This window comes from Castor canadensis, chromosome 2 (assembly GCF_047511655.1).
Source record: "Castor canadensis chromosome 2, mCasCan1.hap1v2, whole genome shotgun sequence".
NCBI lineage: Eukaryota > Metazoa > Chordata > Mammalia > Rodentia > Castoridae > Castor > Castor canadensis.
In genome coordinates, this window is record NC_133387.1 from 159,278,134 (window position 1) to 159,301,258 (window position 23,125).

Here is a 23,125-nt window from a genome sequence, read left to right on the forward strand (position 1 = left end):
ACACAAGTTAAGCAATACATGGGATGGAGGCATGGCTCAAGCAGTACAGCGCCTGCCTACCAAGTGCAAAGCCCTGAGTTCAAACCCCAGTACCACCAAAAAATATAAATAAATAAATAAGCAACATATAAGTAGCAAGTAACAGAAGTAATCAAAGCACAAGAAGGACATGCAATTTAGACTTGAGGAGTCTGAAAAGAGGTTTCATTTAAATCCTGCCATACAGCTGACAGTGTGGCTCAAGGGGCAGAGCACCTGCCTAGCAAGGATGAGGGCGGGAGTTCAAACCCCTGTTCTGACCAAAAAAAAAAAAGGTACATTTTAATCCTGCCATACAAGTGGGTGATAGAGGAGAGGTGGAGAGGCATTCCAAAGGAAAGGAGGAACAAACACAAAGGTGTACAGACTTTTCATTTCTCTCTTCATCTTTTCCTTCCATCACAGTATCAAAAGCACATCTGAATATACTTCAAATAAAGCAGGGGATGTATATTTCAAGTATTAAAGAGAGAAAAGCAGACTTACAGATTTATGGAAAGGCACACTGTCATAACTTGTGACAATGGGGGTATTTTTGAGCTTGTTATATGAAAATGAACTTCATATTTGAGACACATTCCTTTCACCACCACAAAGCAGGTCCCAAATACCTCCCTTCTCTCCTCACCTCAGTTACTTCTATAAATAGTCAACCTGGGCTTTGGGGGGGGGTTTTGGTTCTTTTTGGTTTATTTGGTTGGTTATTTGTGACGGTAAAGTCGGAATCATGAATGAGTGAATAAAAGAATTAAAAAGAGAAGTAAATGAGTTAATCAAGTGATCAGAGTAGTGAACCACGAAGCATCCTGTCAATTGCCTACATGAATTTTACTTAACAGAAGATATGAGTCTATATGTAAAAAAATAATGTAAAATAGTATTTTATGGGCCAAATGTGGTAATGCATATCTGAGTGCTATAATCTCAGACTCAGGAGGCTCTGGTGGGAAGATCAAAAATTCTAGGCCAGCCTAGGCTACAAAGCAAGACACTGTCTCCAAAAAAAAAAAAAAAAAAAAAAAAACCACACACATATGCTTGTCTCTAACATAAGATTTGTGTACTGACATCAACCATGATAGAGATCTACTTTTTAAAATATACAGCTTATGCTGTGTATCATTTTCATTGTTTAATTTCACATAAACTATGTTTTCATAAGTTTTATAAGCTCTGCCATTTACAGGCATCCACTATATAGAGATCTAGATAAAAGGAAACTAGTAACTCGACCAGCCAACTACTATTAGAAAATTTTGATAAGGGAGTTTGAAAGCAAGTGACAGCTCATTCTCGAAAGTGACATAAAATACAGAACGAATGGTTTCAGAATTCTGAAATCTACACCTGTCCTTTGAAAAAGGCAGTATTTACTACCTTGTAAAGGACAGGTTTGAAAAAAGGTTTTTAATTTCAGTTTCATTAAGTTGAATGGTGTAAAAATTCACTTTCCAGGCTACCTTTGCAAATTCAAATTCAGTCCCTTGTTATCAGAATACCCCCATTCAAATGGTAGGCTCTCTAGAAATATTTGAGGCCTGCTCTTCAAAGTTTTCCCTCCCTTCTCACCAAGAGACTGCCATTCCCTTTTCTTATGCTTCCAGAAAATTCTACACATACTCTATTATGATGATCACATAACTAGAGTTATTTCTTTAAACATCTACCCGCCTCAACTAGTTTATGAATTCTTTGAGAGGAGGTAATGGTACATTTCCATCTCTGTAAACATCTGTTCATCACAGTTCCTGGCAAAGAGTAGGCAGTCAGTAAATGTTTGCTAAATAAAGAATGACGAATGACATTATTATTAACATTGTTAAAGCTAGGCATAGTAGGAAACATCTATAATTTCAGCATTTGGGAGGCTGAGGGGCAGAGGAGGGCTTCGAGTTTGAGACCAACCTATGGAGCAAGATCCTGTCTCAAAGTTATTGTGGTTTTGTTTTGTTTTTTCTCACAGCACTGGAGTTTGAACTCAGGGTCTCACACTTGCTAGGCAGGTAGTCTACCACTTGAACCACTCCACTCACCCTCTTTTGTGTTAGGTATTTTTGAAATAGGTTCTCACAAACTATTTGCCTGGACTGCCTTCAAACATCAACAATCATCCTGATCTCTGCCTCTCAAGTAGCTAGAATTACAGACGTGAGCCACCAGTGCTTGGCTCAAAAGACTTTTTTTCAAAAAATGTTACTAACATAAGGTTAAAGAAGGTATAATCAACATACATGTATTTATAAAATAACATGACTTCAACTTCAAATTCTGTAACAAATTACCTACACTGGTTTTTACCTGCAAAGGGGAGAGATTTTTATAGCTTTCACAATAATCACCTATGGATTAGGGTTGAAATAATTTAAGTTCTTTGCTTTCCACAAAGTCACTGATTTTTCTTTGGAAAAATCTTAATTTTATTTCCATCATCTAGCATCCTTTTGTAACTGCCACTTTTTAGAATACCAATTAATCCACACCCTGTCGCTGGGGAGCTACATGCCCTATATTCATTTCTCTCCCCAAAAACTGGGACTCAGAACCATGTTCTACGAAACCTTGGTTCTGTCAGCCATAGCTGACTGGACCAGACAAAGACACGTGCCTTAAACAGGACTTCCTCCCAGGGGCTTAGAATGAAACTTACAAAATCATGAGCCAATATATAAATTTAAGAGTAAGAAGACATGCCCAGCCAAGTGTAGTGGCTCATATCTATAATCCCAGGTACTCAGGAAAAGGAGGCAGGAGAATCATAAATTCCAGGTCAGTCCAAGCAAAAGGTAGCAGCAAGATCCTGTCTAAAAACAAAACAAAACAGAAAGGGCTGGGGGCATAGTTCAAGTGGTAGAGCACATTCCTAGCAGGCACAAGGCCTTGGGTTCAATCCCTAGCATTGCAAACAAATAAAAAATAAAAACACTTATGCCAACGTTGTATCACTATGAACACACCCCATCTCAGTTGATCTCAGAAAGAAAAGAGCTGTCTGAGTTACTGGTGAGTTTCCAGTTCCTCATCCCAATCCTTTTCATGAGGTTGGGTTGTACTTGTATCATTGGGTACTGTGAAATCCTCAGTATCCTTGCTATTAATTCCCTTTTTTTGAGTAAGTTAGTTTGAATTTGGTTTCAATTATTTACAAACTAAAGAAATTTGATGAAACAAGCCTCAAAAGTGAAAAGGTCAAGTAGAAATATCAAAATATCAGTTAATCATAGAAAAAAAAGCCTGGTTAAAAATTGCTGTCGAACAGGTATCTTCAGGCATTCTTTAGCCTAAGAAACTGAAAAACATTCATCAACCATTACAGGTTCAAAAACATCTATGAGTCCAACTTAAGTATAGTTAAAAATCAGTACAAATAAAATACTATTACAGGACTGGGATGTAGCTCAGTTGTAGAGTACTAGCCTAGTATGCACAAGGCTTCAGGATCAATTCTCAACATCACAAAAAATTAATAAATAAAACATTTAAGTTAAATACTATTACAAAATTCTCATATTCAGAAAAATGAAATATTAAAGGATAGGGAGTATCTTAGAGCCTATCTGAACAGCTTTTTTTTTTTTTTTTTGTGGGACTGGAGATTGAACTCAGGGCTTCACACTAGCAAAGCAGGTGCGCTGTCGCTTGAGCCACACCTCCAGTCCATTTTGCTCTGGTTATTTTGGAGATTGGGAGTCTTACAAACTGCTTGCCCAGATTGGCCTAGAACCTTGATCCTCCCAATCTCAGCTTCCCAAGTAGCTAGGATAATGTGCATGAGCCACTGGCACCTGACTTGAACAAATTTTTTTTAAGAAAAATAATACCACTTATAATAGTTTTGACTAAAATCACAACTTTTATGTCAATAATAGCCAGTCCTATCTAACAAGTCAAAATATCACTATACAGTTTTCCCTATCCATCTATAGCCATTTCTCTTAAAGTGCTTCTTTAAGAGAAGGAAGCATTTTCCAATAGCACAGTCATTATGAGGTGTTAACTTCCAAACAAGATTAATGTATTAGGCTTTCCAAGATGCCCCACCACTGACAAATGGATTAAGAAAATGTGGTATCTGTTGGCAATAATGGCACTGATGGGTTTCAGTTCTTACTGCACCCTTAAGCTCCTGTTTTCCAGGGTCACGGTCCTGCCTCAAGTCTAGCTTGAACCCTCCTTCTGCCCTAACCTCCAATCAACATGAACCATAAGATCCTAACCAATCAGATCATGCTGAGTCTCAATGAGGGGTATTTAAGCCCCTGCCCCTCTCTCCCTTTCTCTCTTGGCTCTCTCTGCTCTCTCCCTCTCCCACCCGGCAATAAAGAATCTCTTGGCCAGATCACTCCTCTCCACGTGGTCACTTTTGGGGCCCATATTTCCTTACATTTGGTGACATAACTCGGATGGGTTTCCCCACTAATCCTGGTGGGACCCCGATTCCGACTCATCCCACGACCACCCTGAGGACGTGACTGGCCAGGACTCATCCTCCTGATTGCCCTCGCTTGCATCCAACACCGGACATTCTTTGGTGAGTCCACCTACCCTTCTTGGGCTCCCTATGTGGTCTCTCCCTTCGGTGTCTCTGGGGTTTTAGAACACTTCCCATGCTTTGGGCTATCTCTGGGCGGCTCAGACGGTAGAGGGATCCCCTTCTCCGCAGGGTTTGGATTTTACAGGGTCCGGGACCCTACAAAACCTAGGCCTAGGTAATCCAAGCCGCTGGCCTCTGGCGTGCAAACCACCTGAACTCAGGGACAGCCGAGTCACGTGCACTTTGCGTTTTTTTTTTTTTTTTCCGGATATTTGTGCTGTGCAAGGACGCTTCACAGTACATAATATCCTCCTCTCCCATTCCGGGACCGGGTCCCTCATAATGGGTGCCTCTACGTCTTCTCTGCCGTCTGACTCCCCACTGAGATGCCTCCTCAATAATTTAGACACCTTGGGTTTGACCCCAGATATAAAACCAAAAATTTGATCTGCTTTTGAACTCAAATCTGGCCCACTTATCCTTTAGACAACCAAAGTCACTGGCCCCTTTTCGGGTTTTTAAATCCCAACCTTTTATGGGACATATAACTACTGTGAGCCATCGGGACGATGGGGAGAGATTCCATTATGTCCAAGCCTTTTCATACCTCCATCTAAATCTGGCTCTCTGACTTCAAATCCTCCCTCTGTACTTTCTGTTCCCCTGCGCAGATTCTATCAGCCTGTAAACCAGTTTCTAAATCAGCCAATTCCTCTCCAAACCTCCTCCTGCCCCATGTAAGCAGACTTCTTGCACTGCTTACCATAGCTATCTCCTCCTATCTTCCTGAAAAACTTTCCCCATCATAGAGTTAAGCAAGCCACTCCTTGCCAGTTTTGACCTCGAGGCGATTCCAGCTCTGAGAGAGCTCATGCTTTATTCGGTGACTGGAGAATGGAGGTTTCGTTTCCTGAAAGCCTGCCAGTACCAATCAATGGGAGCAACCTAGAGACACAGGTGATGGCTAATCACTTAAGCATGTGTCATGCCTCCAGGCTCTGCCTTCCCCTCCCTACCTGAGATGTCAGCACACCTCTCTGCCTCCTCCATGGTCTCACCAAATGTCCTCTGTCTCTGTCTGCCTTCCCCTCCCTGGGCTTACTGGGACCCTACCTCCCATAAAAAACCTGTAGCATGGTACCTTATGACTTAAGCTATTCCAACTAGTTTGCCAGGCCTCTCGGTCTAAAGTAACTTTAAATCAGCCGCTTTACAAAAGTGCTTTCAAAAACCTGCAGCTACCACGCTTATGCTGTAACTCCACCCCCACAAGGGGAGGAGGGAAAGCAAACAGATGCACCTGTGCACAGGATGCCAGCTCCTGGACACAGCAAAAACGCCTGCCATAGCTAGGAAAATCCATAGAGAGGATCCATCAAATCCTGGGCCGCCAGCCACACGTGGTGATGGCTGTGGCCCGCTGCCACTTCCCCTAGAATACACGCGCACAGAGTACACAGGAAGTGGGGAGGGGCGACAGGCCACAGGATCAGGCCTAGGCAGTCAGGGTCATTTGTCCCAGGTGTGTGTGGAGGGGGTGTCATCTTGCACAACTCTTGCTCCTAGCCCCACCTCACACCTCAGGGCATCAGACCCTTGTAAGTCAATTGTTAGCTCAAGGTTATAGTTCCAGAAATAACTAGACATTACTGTGGTCTCTAAATTTCTCATTTAAAATTTTCTATACCTTTGGCCTCAGCATAAATTTTTCCCTCCAAATATTAACACTAGTTGTCCCGTATGGCACTGTTATTGGCCTGAATGCCCTCTGAATGCCCTTCTCTAACTTTACAAGTGATTTATTTCTTTGTTAAAAAGGTAGCCTTTATTAAAGAGGCTGCCTGCTGTTAGCTAAAAGACAGGATCCTAACGTTTTGTTCTTTCTAGATGGGACCTGCATCTTCCAGTCTTCTGGCTGGTAGATGTTGGAAGCTTTGTACTGAGGTCGGCCTCAGTATGCCTTGGGTGACCAAGAGAAGTGGCTTTCACAGGGCTCCTTAAATTACAATACCATACTCCAATTAGACCTTTTCTATAAAAGTAAAAAAGTAAACTGAGGTCCCCTATACAAATTTCTACCTTCTAAGCCACCCCAGTACTCAGAACCTCTTAATGAGTGCTTCCCTCTCCAATAGGCAATGGTAGGAAGAGGACAAATCGTATGTCCCCTTCCAGTTATCAGATCTAAGGGAAATTTAAAAACATCTAAACAGCTGTACTGATGCCCAGACAAATACATTCAAGCCTTTAACTCTGTGATCCAAACCTTTCAACTGACATGAAAGGATATTTTGCTTCTACTAGACCAGACTCTTATCTCATTAGAAAAGGAATGGGTTCGGGCCCAGGCCACTCAGGTTGGAAATGATTATATGGCTTAAGCAGTAGAGTGCCGCTTTACAAGCATAAAGTCCTGAGTTCAAGCCCAGTACAGCCAAAGTAAGAAATAATAATAATAATATTTGGGGCTGTGGAAGTAGCTCAATGGGAGAATGTCTGCCCAACATGTACAAAGCCCTGGGTTCAATTCCCCAGCATTACTAAAAAAATAAAAATAAAAAATGGTAAAGAAGATAGTGGCATTAATGTCACTTCAGCCATCTCATAGTAGAAAAACGTAGTTTAACTTAGACCAGATACCTCATTCTTCAAGCGAGGAAACTGAGGCCCAGAGCAGTTCAGAGACCTGCTCTCCAGTGTGTCAGGTGTCAATGTAAAATAACAACTTTACTTTTCAGCAACAACCTATCAGAAAGCATACCACGGTGGACTCAGAGTCACAGGTGAGAGAGGTTCTCCTCAAAGATAAATTTCTAACAGTCAGTCCCAGATAGTCGTAAAAAACTCAGACTGTGGCTGAAGGGAAAAGTCATTGAACCAAGTAATACAGCTAGCCATGTCTGTATTCACAGCTATGTCTGTATGTCCGGGACCTTACTAATAGGAGAAAAAAAGATAAGAGACACCATGGCCTCACTGCTGCTCTGAGAGAGGGCCCCACCCGATTGGGGCCTGTATCCTGAACTTGATACCATGGTGGGCAGGAGGGGCACTTCTGCAGAGAATGCTTAAGGGGGTACAGCCCGGGAGACAGCCCCGCCTCCAGCCGGGACCCTGCCCTCTGCAAGGGTAACCACTGGAGGTCTAAGTGCCCCCGTCACCAGATGGAAGGCGAGGTGCCACCTCCTATGGATTGATGGGTCCAAGCCTCCTGGCCACACTCCACTTCTTGGCATCAATGTTGAGAAGCCATAATGGCAGAAAAACAAAAGGTCATTTTCCTCCTAGACAGTGGAGCCTGTTTCTCTATTTTACCTTTTTCTCCTGGTCCCCAGTCCAATGACAAAAGTTATCGTTTGGGGCAAATCTGGCTAGCCCCTAGAGCGCTAGTTTACCTAGCCCCTGGCCTGCTCTTGGGAAGACCTCCTCCTCTATCACTCTTTCCCCATAGTACCTGAAACTCCAGTGTCCCTGCTGGGACGGGATTTACTATCTCAATTAAAAGCTCAAATTCTCCTCCCCCCAGGCAGCTATCTCTGCTGCCCCCTCCTTCAGGAACAAAGAAGATTCCACAGTGTGGACTGATGAGTGTAGGGTGAGCCAGGACAGCCCTCCCTATTCAAATAAAACTCAAAAATCCCTCGCAGTTTCCACACCAAAAACAATATCCCCTCAAGCCTGAGGGATGATGAGGCCTTATGCTTATTATAAATTCCTTAAAACAACAAGGGCTACTAATTAGTTACTCCAGCCCATATAATAAATTTAAAATTCTTATAAAAGCTAATTTTAAAATACAAGCTACAAAGTAAACAACTAAAAAGGATATAGATAGGTAATAAATGTATTTTTTGGGAAGTTAAAGAGAAAAGGAATGGTTTTTTGGATGAGAAAGGATTTTGTAAAAAAGGGTTTGTCCTAAAGATTGTTTCAAATTGGAAGGATAAAAACAAATCATCAAAGGGTTTAGTATGTTGTATGAAGGTCTGAGTAAGTTTTAAAAGTGTATAATAAAAAACTTCAGTGTGTGATAAAGTTAAAGTTAAATATAATCTAAGTTGCCTAAAAAACTTTTAGGGTCATGTCAAACTAAAATCAAATCCTCTATGTCTATGAAATAACAAGGTTATCTTAATATTGTTCTGCTCTGAGTAACATCTACAAAAAACCATTACAGAGAAAGATTTTATCAAAGAAACTATTTGTTTTCTACTGATCTTGTCAAGCTTTAAGTACTTCCAAATCAGAGTTCATTTACATATATGCTTATGTGTCTTAAATGACCACCTTGTAACAGTGTTATGTTATACTTTATCTAAATATGCTACAAACATTTAAAGGGTTAAAAGTGTCAATTTATATAAAATAATGAGCTAAAGCTTTCTTTTATCCAAGAGTGTTACATTTAAATCCTGACAGCCCCTACCTCCCACAGGTCACCTACCTAGGTGTGGCCTTAGAGGGACAGACTCACTCACTTGAGTCATAAATGCATCAATTCAATCTTTCATTTCCCAACCCCCATGCCATAAGACAGCTTACAGCTTTCCTGGCAGTTATAGGATTTTGCAGAATTTAGATCCCTAGGTATGTAGTCCCTGAACAGACACCTTTTTATGCTCCTCTTAATATTCCTGTTTGGGATATGGCCACCCATTTCTCTTAGAAAACTTGCCTCCAACAGACTCTGCTCCTCTGGCTGACTACCTGCCTTCTCCGGGAACTTCTCAGAGAGCCTGCAAACCAGATCCTGCCCCACCCTATAACAATTTCTGTTAAACCAGGGCATCTTATTCTCCAAAAAGGATATTCTACCCTCTCCATTGGGACTTCGATGGACCAGCCCTCATCTGGTCATTCCCATGACACCCACTACTGTCAAGCTCAATGGGTTCTCCCAATGGCAGCACCTCTCAAGAAACAATTAGAAAATGGAGAAGGGAATTAGAGGACTCTTGAAATTATCTAGGGAACAACATTTCACAGTGGTTCTCCTGGCCAATGCCCATCCTAATGCCTACGTTCTTGCTCTCCTATTCTTAAGCTTCCTCCATTGTATCATACTACATGTCTGCTATTGCTAATCAAAAATTTAACCAGTTGTACCTCCAGGGATACCAACCTCTCCAAAACGCGAGGATAGTTTGCTGATACCTACCACGCGGAGGTCGGAGGATTGGCTCAAGACTCTTTACGACCTATGGCTACAAGGGACCTTCATCAACTTCAGGGAAGAGGAAATCTTCATTTTTGGAGCCTGGGTGTACGCCATCATGAGGCTCACCACCCCAACATTGTTTGCCAACTGACCCTCCCTTCCCCTATGCCGCCCCTTGCCAGCTCGAAGAAGCCAGAGCGAACACAATGCCCCCCTTCCTTAACAAACAAAAAAGGGAGGAATGTTGGCAATAATGGCACCGATGGGTTTCAGTTCTTACTGCACCCTTAAGCTCCTGTTTTCCAGGATCACGGTCCTGCCTCAAGTCTAGCTTGAACCCTCCTTCTGCCCTAACCTCCAATCAACATGAACCATAAGATCCTAACCAATCAGATCATGCTGAGTCCCACTGAGGGGTATTTAAGCCCCTGCCCCTCTCTCCCTCTCTCTCTTGACTCTCTGCTCTCTCCCTCTCCCACCCGGCAATAAAGAATCTCTTGGCCAGATCACTCCTCTCCATGTGGTCATTTTGGGGCCTATATTTCCTTACAGTATCTATATACAATGGAATTCTATGCAGCCATGAAGAAGAATGAAATGTTATCATTCGCAGGTAAATGGATGGAATTGGAGAACATCATTCTGAGTGAGCTTAGCCTGGCCCAAAAGACCAAAAATCGGATGTTCTCCCTCATATGTGGACATTAGATCAAGGGCAAACACAACAAGGGGATCGGACTTTGAGTACATGATAAAAGCGAGAGCACACAAAGGAGGGGTGAGGATAGGTAAGACACCTAAAAAATTAGCTAGCATTTATTGCCCTTAATGCAGAGAAACTAAAGCAGATACCTTAAATGCAACTGAGGCCAATAGGAAAAGGGGACCAGGAACTAGAGAAAAGGTTAGATCAAAAAGAATTAACCTAGAAGGTAACACACATGCACAAGAAATTAATGTGAGTCAACTCCCTGTATAGCTATCCTTATCTTAACCAGCAAAAACCCTTGTTCTTTCCTATTATTGCTTATACTCACTTTATAACAAAATTAGAAATAAGGGCAAAATAGTTTCTGCTGGGTATTGAGGGGGTGGGGGGGAGAGGGAGGGGGCGGAGTGGGTGGTAAGGGAGGGGGTGGGGGCAGGGGGGAGAAATGACCCAAGCCTTGTATGCACATATGAATAATCAAATAATAGACTTTCCATTTTTCTTTGATATTGGTTTGTTAGAAAGGAAAAGTTTACTTTGGCAATTCTGACTTTTTACCAAAAGAAAATCTACTTTTTCTCTAGTAGCAATTTACAAATGAACACAGAAAAAGGATTAATACTAATAATTTATATTGTTTCTAGGTTCAAAACAAGATAAACTTATGTTCACATAATCAAAGCTTACCAAGACTGAGAAAATCCTACTAAGTTCAGAGATAAAAACAAAACAGCACTATCAAATTTTCCAAGGTTATACTGATAGTTCTTTTTTTTTTTTTTTTTTTCATTTTTTGGTGCTAGGGGATCGAACCCAGGGCCCTTCACATGCTAGGCAAGTGTTCTACCACTGAGTTCTAGATTGTATTCAGAGCAAAATGAAAAATGTTAAATCAAGAGTTTAAGGAAAGGTTTACGGAAAACTGAAAAGTAGTAGTTATAAAACAGATTTGAAGTAAACAAGTCTCAATTGTTTATAGTGATGGAAGAAGGCAGAGGCATTGGCAATTTTTTTTTAACTCAGGGCTTGGCATGCATTGGTAATTTTTAATGATTTGTAATGCCTCTACAAAGTATTTACTGAAATTACATTTGATTGAGATTATCCAATCTTCTGAAAATTTATTTTAAACCAAATAAAAGAAAACGGTGCAGGTTTGGCTCAGAAGTAGCTGGGAAGTTTTACAATTTCCTCATTCTGTCCCCTTCTTCAACCTTTCTCTACAACATGCTTCAGTTCATCTTCCAAATAAAAAAGCACAATCACAGCACAGCCACCCCCTTCACACCTTAATCCTACCAAGGAAAAGCTGGTTAAATGGCATAGTACAAACTAAGTGAAGCTTAAGAGTAAGGAAAGGAGGCTTGGTGGAGTGACCCAAGTGGTAGAGTGCCTGCCTAACAAGTGTGAGGCTCTGAGTTCAAACTCCAGTACTGGCAAAAAAAAAAAAAAAGAAGAAGAAGAGTAAGGAAAGGTTGTGGCGCAAGAGGTAAAAAGGTAGAACGCCTGCTTTGCAAATGCGAAGCCCTGAGTTCAAACACCAGTACCACAAAAAGAAAAAAAAGCCTAAGGAAAAGGTATTTATTCCTTGAGTTCAAGCTGGACTGCTAATAAGAAAAGTATGCTGAATTTTAAATAAGCAACTAATTATGTAGTCTTATTAAGAAATGCCAATTATCATTAGTACCAATTTCAAATGTGTGGCAAGATGCTACTAGAAAGAAAGACTAATGGCCAACTTGACATGACATTCTCAAAACCTAGAAATGTCTTTTTTTTTTTTTTCGGTGGCCCTGCGGTTTGAACTCAGCAGGGCCTCATGCTTGCTAGGCAGGTGCTCATACTGCTTAAGCCACTCTACCAGCTGTCTTTCATTTTATGACACAGAATTTGTTCATTCATTTACTAATTCAAAGCCTAGTGGGGGAAACAAACATAAATTAAAATATTCTAAGGACAATACCTCTAATGGATTGTTTCCTAAGTGCCAGACATTGCTCTAAATACATTATTTGCAGTTAACAAAGTTAAGTTTCACAACAACTTTATAAAGACATCATCATCCCTATTTTACAGGAGAAGAAACTGATGAACACAGAGAACACAGACAGCCAGTTAACAAAACCAGGCTTCAATCCCACGCAGTCTGGATCCACAGCCAATTATTTTATACTGTGTCTCCAGTAGTGCAATAACTAACTCAACAAGTTCTTGCTGAGTGCCTTCTCTGGACCAGGCACTATTCTCACTACTTAAAATATAACACAGTAACTGATGGATCATTCCAGACAAGAGTACCAATCTGAGAAGAGTTAGAGATATGAGAAGGCTTTTTAGAGAATGTTAAGACTTTAATTGAGTCTTAAAACATATAAAGGAGGGCTAGGGACATGGCTCAATTGGTAGAACACCTCCCTAGCAACCACAAGTCCTGAGTTCAAACCCTAGTACTAGAAAAAACAAACAAACAAATTTAAAAAAACATGTAAAAGAGTTAGGTAAATGAAACAGAGGGGAAGAAAGAAATGAAGGCACTGCAGGCAGAAGGACCACAAAAACAATAGTCAACAATCCAGAAATAGCATGTATATTCGGAGAAACTTTTCTTTGGAAACATACAAATGCTGGAGAAACAGCGGGGGAGTAACTGGTAGACACATGGTGAAGTGAAATTACAAGGACACTTACAGCCTGAGAAGACATGAAGGCTGAGAACAGCAAGTAGCCAACACTAGAAACACCTGTTCTCAAGGGACAAGCAGAGGAAGACAAACTCTCAAAGGAAAGATCCATGCACTGAGAAACTTCAGAATGCACAGAAAGGATAGCGTGGTAGAAGTCAAGGGGCAGACTTTCCTAAGAGATGACCAACAGTACTATTTGTCACTGGTTACTTTAACAAGCAGGAGCAAGTTTAGTGATATGAAGAAGCAGAAATTAGACTACAGTAGGATAAAGACTAAATAGAAGAAAAAGTAGAAGTAGTAAATAAATAAATAGAAGAAATGCAGACTATCAGTTGTCTCGTATAAAATTAAGATAATGGGTGATTATGAACACTAAATGTATTGCATAAAGCCTCATGTACAGTACAAGCTATGAGCATCATGAAGTATTTTCACCCTTGCTTACTACACTGAGTCACAATGGGCACTTTTTTCTTGTTTGTTTTTGTTTTTTGAGATGGCATCTTACTATGCAAACCAGACTGGCCTAGAATTTGCTATGTAGCCAGGGCTGCCCTGCCTCCCAAATGCTAGACATGTCCCACCACACCTGGCCAATGGGTACTCTCTGCTCTCAAACATCCCAAGCTCATTTACAGTGAAAGGCTTTTTACTTAATGTTCCCCCACAAGAATCTCTTATTCAGCTCTTCCCTCTTGTCTGTCATCTCCCAAGAGAGTTTCCCTAAAAAGTACTCTGAGAACCCTCCTTCAGTCATTCTCTGGGACTACCCTGATTTACTTTCTTCATAACTCTTACTATTCTTGGGCTTTTCTTGTTTCTTTGGAGGTATGTTAAAGTGATGAAGAGCATAGGCTCCACAAATCAGACTGGTTGCACTCAAACTGCAGCTCTGTCCAATTGTCAGCACAAGAAAAAAACAAAACAAAACAAAAACCACTGTAGCTCTGTCACTTACTAGCTCTGGGTCCATGGACAAGTAGTTTAACCTCTCAGTGTCTTCTCAGTGTCTTAATTTCCTCATCTTTAAAATGGAAAAAATATGCTGGTGGATTGGCTCAAGTGGTAAAGCGCCTACCTAGCCAGCATGAAGCCTGAGTTCAAACCCCAGTACACCAAAAATAAACAAATAAAATAAAATGGACAAAACGATGATGCACTTAATTCACAGAATACTTAAAGTAGTTACGTGAGCTAATGTATAATGTTTTTATATGAATTCAGGTACATTTTAAGTATTATTACATAGCAAAGATTTTAATGCCCACTAAACAGCATTTCTCAACATGTACTACTAAAAAATATTTGCAGCAGCAATTGAGTCCATATATAAAGAGGTCAACTAACAACCAAATGAAGAAGCACTATTCTGACTGATACTCAGGAAATACCACTTTCATGAAAGGGAAGTTTTTTGCCACAAACATACAGAGTTAAGGATCAGTAGTTAAGCAAAGAATTTTTTAATGAGTTGTACATATAATTACCATGAATTTAGGCCAATTTATAAAAATAAAATAAAATATGGAGGATGGGGGCTGGAGGTGTGGCTCAAGTGGTAGAGCACTTGCCTAGCAATGCAAGACTCCAAATTCAAACCCCAGTACCACAAAAAAGATAAAATAAAATAAAATATGGAAAATGAAGGGCAAAGATTCTAACCAAAGTAACTGGAGGGAACAGTTACTGGAAACTCTAAAGACCAAAGGAGCTATACAAAATGAACACTGCTCTAGTTAGTAAGGTTGTTTCTCAATAATTCTGAAATTGCTATACATGTATCATGGGACTGAACAAATAATAGACGTCAGATAGTAAGAGCCAGGTTTCTCATTTTTGGAGAGAAAGGTATGGACAAGCAAGGGGTAAAGCTGGAATAAACTACGTGATACTGAGCTACAGTCAGATATTAGCATGATCTCATATTCACCTTAATACAGATACAGATGGACAGACACAGCATAGGTATATAGCCAGATGTTGTGATACATACCTGTAGTCCCAGCTACCCGGGGGAGGCTGAGGCAGGAGGATCACTTGAGCCCAAGAGTTTGAGACGAGTCACCTAGACAGCACAGCCAAAACCCTTATCGGAGGAAAACAACAATAGTTATGCTTGTATATCTGTACTAATATACATGTGTGTATTTTGTCTATACTGGAAGGGCCTAGATATAATGCTGGCCCAGCAGCAATGAGCACAGCTAGTGCCTAGATCTTATTCTCCAATTAAAAAAAACCAAAAAAACAGGGATTCTTACAGAAATGGCTGATTCTAGGGCCAGGGCAGGGAATATATAAGATGAGGCTGGAGCATCTTATAGTTCCAGGAAGTAAGAGAGTGTTCAGAAAGCAAAACAATGGGATAAATCCTATTGGTCAAAGCAGCCCACCTGAAGGAGATGGAATAATCTGAACAAGATAAAGCAATATTACCAGAGGATTATAACTCAAAGTATAAAATAATATCTATGAGTCCATATCGATAAAAAGAAATGATTGAATAAATTAAAAATTGGAAGAAAGGGGACTGGAGGCTTGGCTCTGGAGATAGAGTGTCTGCCTAGCATGCACAAGGCCCTGAGTTCAAACCCCAGTTCTACCAAAGCAAAACAAACCCAAAAAAAGCCTCTGAAAATTGGGGAAAGGACAAAAATCTCTCAACAGAAGAATTCCAAATAATTTTACAAGTATCTCCCCTACAACAAACAAGGTAGAGCCTCTCTCTACCCACTGAGTGTGGTCTACACTTTAGTGACTTGTTTCCGAAAAGTAGACTATGGAAAAACTTTAAAGAAACCTGTATTATCTCAGCCAGGTTAACAATACAGATGACAAGTCATATTAACAACATTTACCCTTGATGTAACAATAATAGCACTTTACATCTGGGTTTATCTTCCCCCAAATCCATGACCCCTGTCTAACCATGAGAAAAACATCAGTTATCAAAACTAAGGGTCACTCCATGAAATACCTGACTAGCACATGCTATAGTTTGGATCCTGAATGTCCCACATAGGCTCCTCTGATATTGGAAGGTGGTGGTAAACCGTTGTGGAAGGAAGTTTAATTTTTGGGGGAGTGCTCTTAAAGGGTTTACTGGGACCCATCCCCTCCTCTTCCTTTTCCTTTCACTTCTCAGTTGTCATGAGGTGAGCAGCTTTGCTTTACTACATGCTCCCTTCCATGGGATTGGAACCAACCAATCACGGACTGAAATCTCTGAAACCATGAGACAAAATAAACCTTTTCTCTTTTTAAGCTGATTATTTTGTTATGGAAAGTGACTAAGATAGAACCCCTCAAAATTGTCAAAGTCCTCAAAAACAAGAAAGTCTGACATGTTGGCATAGTCAAGGAGCCTAAAGAGAAGTGATGACTAAATGTACTAGGGTATTCTAGAGGGAATCCCAGAAACAAAAAAGAACATTAGATTAAAAACTAACAAAAATCCCAAATAAAGTCTGGATTTAGCTAATGTATGATAAGGTATCTATGTTGGTCCCATATCTGTGATAAATATAACAGAAGTCAGCTACTAACAATAGGGGAAACTGGGCTGGGGCACACAGTAATCCTCTGTAACTTTTCTGTCTGAAATTATTCTAATAAGAAAAAGGTTATTTAAATTAAATAAAAAATATGAGGAAATTATTGCCACAGCCCAACTCATTTTTAGTCCTTTAAGTCACATACAGTAAGTTAAGCACAAATACAAATACAGTTACTACTGTGTCAAATAATTTCAATTCTGATAAATAGTTTATAATTTTGTAGGTTTAAGTGCCTGTAAGTTGTTTCATATGTGTACATTTTGATTCCTTAGTTAATAAGCAAGTTAGGAGCAGAAAACGCTCCTCTAAGCAGGAAGCCACTGAAATTTTGGACTAAAGCAAAACTGGAGTATGAATCATATTAATAAAAAATCCAAGTCAGGCACTGGTAGCACATACCTGTAATCCTAGCTACTTAGGAAGCAGAGATAAGGAGGATCACCATTGGAAGCCAGTGGGAACAAATGGTTTGTGACACCCTGTATCAAAAATACTCAACATAAAAAAGGGCTGGTGGAGTGGCTCAAGCAGTAGAGTGCATACCTAGCAAGTATGAGGCCCTGAGTTCAAACCCCAGCACCACCAAAGGAAAAAATTTTAAAAACTACCCAAATTTTGAAGTCAGTAAAGTTTAAATAGTCTTAGGTAAAATATATTTGTAATGTATTGCTTAAACATTTCTTCATAGTCTTAGAAGAATGTAACTATACATATTTTGAGGAAGTACACTGGAAAGATTATGTATCAACAATATACTAACATTCAAAATTGCAATATCTGCAATTGGGTCCACATTGGCAATTGTTCCAAGAGATTTGGAAACCTCAAAAAGCAAATAAAAACAAACTTCCCTAACATTTGAAGCTGTCTGAGAGGTACTTAAAAACAAGCAAAAACTCTTTTACCAATAAATAAGAGAGGGCTGTACAGAAAATATGTAAAGGATAGGTACAAGTAAATAACTGAAAAATAATAAAAAATGTTAATACTTAAAAGATGAAGAGAAATAAAAATAGGACAAAAATGAAATGTCATTTTACACAAATCAGACTGGCAAAAATCACAGTGTGACAACACTTGGCAAGGATATGGAGAAACAGGAATTGTTTGCCAATATCCTATAAATATCTTATAAAGGAAAAATTACTTCTTTCTTAGGACCCAGCAATTTGGCAACAAGGTATATGGCCAGGAGAAACTTCGGCATGTTGCTTCAGGAGATAGAGGGATGCTAATGAGGCAATGTTTATAATAAACAAAAAATGAGAACAATTTAAAATGATCATCCACGTAGGAAATGATAAATTGTAGCATATTCGTTCAGTGGAATCCTATTCAGTAATGAAAATTAATTAATTGGACCTATGGTCTCACTAAGGATGGGGGTGGGAGATAAAATGAAGTTTCCAAATAGGTATATCATGATACTATCATATTATCAGCTGCTTAAATCTACTAGAACATTAAGAGTATGAGCTAGGTGCAGTGACTTATTCCTGTAATCCCTGCTACTCTGGAGGTGGAGATCAGTAGTTCACCGCCAGCCCTGGCAAAAAGATAGCAATATTCCATCTCAAACCTGGTGGCTTGCACCCGTCATCCCAGATACGTGGGAAGTGTTAGGTAGAGAGATTGTGCTCTGAGGCTGGCCCCATGCAAAAAGAAAAAAGACCTTATCTGAGGGTCCTAGCAAGTATGAGGCTGTGAGTTCAAACTCCAATACCATCAAAAAACAAAAAAAGAGTTCCAGACACATTTCAAGCACCTAATATAAACACAGCAAACTAAAGTTTTACAACAACCTTATGAGATGGACATTTCTGCTATCCCTATTTGAAAGATGAAGATACAAAAGCACATAAAAATTAAATAACTTACTGAAGGTCATGAAACTGACAGCAAAGTCAAGATTCAAACCACCAAAGTATCATTTAAAGCATCCAGAGCAATGTCTTCTATTGCTCACATATGGGTTATAAAGCAGGAGGAAGAGATGAAGGGACAGGCATGAAACTGGGAAGGATAAACAGACTAACTTTCAGAAAAGTATAGTCTACACTGCTCTTTTAGATTTGGTATGATACACATAGTTCTCCCATATTAAATACATGTCTGAAGCAAAAAATCGAAAGTGTTATTTTATATGTGGGTGTACACTATACGTTTTGGTAATTTTCTTTATTTTAAAACTTTTCGAAAAATAAAAATGTCTCAAACCTGGCATGGTGGTGCATGCCTGTAAATCCAGTACTCTCTGGATTGATAGTTAGAGGCCAGTTTGGACTAGATAGTGAGACCCTGTCTCAAAATAACAAAATAATAAGTCTCATCTACAAAATAATTCTTACAGCCATGTATGGTGGCATTTATCTATAATTCTAGCACTCAGGGGGAGAAGGCAAGAGAATGGCAAGTTCAAGGCCATCATGGTCTATATAGCTAGACCCTGTCTCCAAAAACAATAAAAATAAAAAATGTTACAAAAAGAAATTTAAGCTAATCTTTTACTTGAGAACAAAAACAGCTAAAGTGTGTGGGTATATGAACATATATACACTTTAACATATATGGAAAATGAGTTTTTACACATATCAAAAGAGAAATTTTGCTGGGTGCTGGTGGCTCACACCTGTAATCCTAGCTACTCAGGAGGAAGAGATCAAGAGGATTGCAGTTCGAAGCCAGCCCTGGGGAAATAGTTCTGAAGCCCTATCTCAAAAAAAACCCTTCACAAAAAAAAAAAAAAAAAAAAAAAAAGGGCTGGTGGTGGAGTGGCTCAAAGTGAAGACCCTGAGTTCAAGCCCCAGTATTAAAAAAAAAAAAAAAGAGAGCGAGAGACGTTTTAGCAAAGTATAGCAGAAACGGTATCTCTTACTATGCTTACTCATTTTGATGACTCACTATTTTTAATGAAAATAAAGTACAACACTCACAAAAAATACCATGATATCTTTCTTTTTTCTTGATACCTTTTCTCTTACTTTATACTTGTTTGTTAACATGAAAAAATGAAGGAACCAAGATAGTGTCACACATTAAAAAAAAAAACGGCTAACAGCCACATATAAACATATATGCAATCCTTCTGAATTTCCTAACCTATGATCAACTCATATTCCAAAAGCTTATTTGCAAATCAGTTGCCTGAAACTCACTACATATTTTTCCCACTAAGAAAGATGCAAGAGGATAAAGCACCAGGAAAAAGATAGCATCTGAGTATTAACAATGAAACTGGAAAAGCAAAGCACACTTTATATGCTGATGGCCCAAAAAAAGGGGAAAAACAAAAAGCAATGTCAGGTAGAGTTCTAAGGCAGAAATCATGTTTCATTCACCTTCGTATCCCAGTAAATAGCAAAATATTGGCATAATGACTGAAGTAATGAGGGAAAGACTGAGGAGAGAAGGTCATCAATAGGTGGCACTGTCAGTACAGAACAGTTTGGTGTAGGAAGCAACTAGAAAAGAGAATGGAGAGCAGCAATGTGTACTGATGCCGAACATCTACACCCGAAAAATGCCTTCACCCAAATTACCAGCTGCTTGTTATTGTGTGGTGCAAACATGCACCAGATTTTGAGTTGGTTTTGCTAACTATGAATTGTAGATAATTTATCTGTGGAGTGATGGTTATTTGGATTTTCAGTAACTTCTCCTATAATCCTTAAAAATATTTTAATACCATTTTTAAGATTGTAAGACTAATAATTGAACCTTGTGGCACATGCCTGTAATCCCAGAACTTGGGAGGTTAAGTCAGGAGCATCAAGTTTTGAGGCCAGCCTGGGCTACACAGCAAGATCCCCATTTTTCATTATTATAGTAACATACTATGCAAATTAACAGCTTTTAAAATGTAAAGTTCTACATTGCTCTTTTAGAATTCAAAATGGTAACTATGATACCAACACTACCGCTCCTGCCCCCACCTCACCAATTCAACTAAACAATATGCAATCAATTTAGAGCATTCGAAAAGCAGACAAATAAGAAAGGAAGAAGACAGAATCAACTTTTCCTTAGTCACTGTCTTTTCCTCTGGTAGGAAAGAGAAAAATCCTGGTAGGAAAGAGAAAAAGTCTCTGAAACTAAGTTTTCTTCTATTACTCTGCCATACTATTTTTTTAACCAATTAATACAATGTACTCTGTCCCTTCTTCTAATTAGCCTCCCAATTACACTAAATATTATTCAAGGTGCCAGAAAAAGGACAACAGTTCCAGGAATTTAAGAATCAATAACTATTTAAACCAGTGGTGATTCATGTGGAAAAGTTCAAAACAAATCAGCAGGCTCTCCTGCACAAGCAGAAAACTTACACTGCTTCACCGAACTTTGAAAATGTAAACTTGTGTACATAAGTCAAAAAATGTTTTTGGCAGTACTGACGTTTGAACTCAGGGTCTTGTGCTTGGCAAGCACTCTACCACTTGAGCCATGTCTCTAGCCTCCAAATTTATTCCCAATATTAGGCTGGTGTCAAGATCAATTAACTTCCATAACAAGCGCGTTTTATAAAATTCCAGTGAAATAGGTCTGTGTTTAATCATTCAGGAAAAAGAAAATTATGTAACATAATGATACTATATGTTATTCTGGACTCCTAATGACAGCTGTGGCTCAGAGGGAAATTGTAAAAGTGAAGTGAAAGTTGCTCAAAATGTTGACTTCTCCCCCCAAAAAAACAAAGCTCCCATAAAAGAAGCTAAATACAACCTTTTAATTCAATCAGGGTTCGAATAGCTCAGAAATTCTGTACAATCAAATTTTCAGAAGCTGAATCCCAGAACTACTCTAAACAAACTAAATAACTTGCCCAACAGTCCTTATTACTCAATTATAAGTCCCCCAGAGACTACTTTTTATAGCAATCTCAAATGTGCTACAATAGATTAGCGTAACCTGGGCTACTGTGTTTACAGGTGTCTCCACCTCCTTCTCCCAGGAAAGAAGAGGCAGAAGAGGGAAAGCAGAAAAGAAAATGAGACTACATACACACCAAATAAAAGCTTGTGATCTCCTAAGATTGCTTCTCTCACACTTGGGCTATTCTTTTCATTAATGTATAATACATTTTAAAGAATACCATATTCACACAGCCAATACAATTTCTGTCCTCACGAGTCTCTGGCCAGCAGACACGCGTTTTCTCCTCAAATAAATACATGCCTGTTGACTGATGCCTGTCCTGCTGTTCCAAACAAGAAATAACTGTCCTATAAGACAAAAACCTCTCTCTATGACTCCCAGGCGTAACCATACGTCTGAATTAAAAGCACACTGGAACAACAAAAATCTTCCAGCACGTCCGTCATTTAAAAGCCCGGTAATGAAAAGCTGTCGCTGTGACCCAGTTTGAGGGCACAAACCTTTTTTTTCTCCTCCCCCTCCCCCACAAAGCGATAAACTTCAAAAGGAATGGTGGTAACTAGGAATTGCCCCCCCACACACACACACACAAAAAAACAGGCTGGGGTGGGGGAGAAAACGCGGCCAACTTGGACGGTGGCCGGGCTCACTCGGAACCCGCGCTCGGACAGAGGCAGGGGCGGCTGGGCGACCCCCGAAAGGAAAAGCTGGCCCCGGCCCGGCTGGTCCCTGAGCAGGTGGGATTCCGGGAAGCCACCTCCGACTTACGTAACGGGCTTGTCAAAATCCCAGCTCCAGGACCTCCCCCTGCCCGCCCCCGCCCCCACCACCCAAACAACAACAGCCCCGGGCCCGCCCAGAAAAGAAAAGCTGCAATGAAAACACCGAGCCCCCCACGCGTCCGACACCGAGGCGCGGGAGCGACTCTCAGCCCCGCCGCGTCACCCGGGGTGGCCCGAGTCCGCGGAGGGCGGCCCGGCCCCAAGGAGACCCCGGGAGGAGATCGTGGCCATCCGCGCCGATCCCGAGCCCCACCGCCCCGCTCCCGCGACCCCGGCTGTCACCTCTTGGGGCCGTGACAGCTCCACATGTCGTCGCTGACCGCGACGCCACCCCACGCACTCACCTCCCCGCCAGCCTCCGCGCGGCTCGAGCTTGGAGAGCGGCGCCGGATCCCTCACGCGCGGCGCCGAGGCACGAGGGGCTGAATGCTGCGGCGCTCCGAACCCGCTTAGCTCATCCCCTGTCCAGCGCTCCGCCCTGCGTGGCACCCCCTCCCGCCCAGGCCTGCCGTCTCAGTCAGACGGGACTCCCCCTCCCCGCGCCGACGCTGCTGCCTCCGCCTCCTTCTCTAGCTCCGGCTGCCGCCGCCACCGCGACCGGCGCCATCTTGGCAGTGACGGAAAGAGTGAGGGCGGGACTGGGCTCACAAGCACCAATCACAGGCCGAGGCTGGCTAGAGGGGGCGGGAGATGGCCGGGTTGGGAGTCGCAGGGTCCTAGCACCGCCCACCAGATGGGCGGGGCTGCGCCGCGGTGGCTAGTGACGCGCGGTGTAGTTGGGGAAACGCGC

At 40.9% G+C, this 23,125-nt stretch overlaps 1 protein-coding gene across 7 annotated transcripts in view; it reads right to left on the reverse strand.

Annotated features, from left to right (window-relative positions):
- Positions 1-22,850, reverse strand: part of Dennd4a (DENN domain containing 4A) — a 133,950-nt gene extending 111,100 nt beyond the window's left edge. For 4 of the 7 annotated variants that reach the window (XM_074066243.1, XM_074066238.1, XM_074066242.1 and 1 more), the window contains exon 1: positions 22,680-22,849. The gene's annotated coding sequence lies outside the window, so the exon portion shown is untranslated. Of the gene's footprint in view, positions 1-15,117; positions 15,211-22,679 lie in introns of all 7 variants that reach the window. The other 3 variants (XM_074066244.1, XM_074066240.1, XM_074066245.1) reach the window with 3 other exon arrangements.
- Positions 22,851-23,125: the final 275 nt, after the last annotated feature.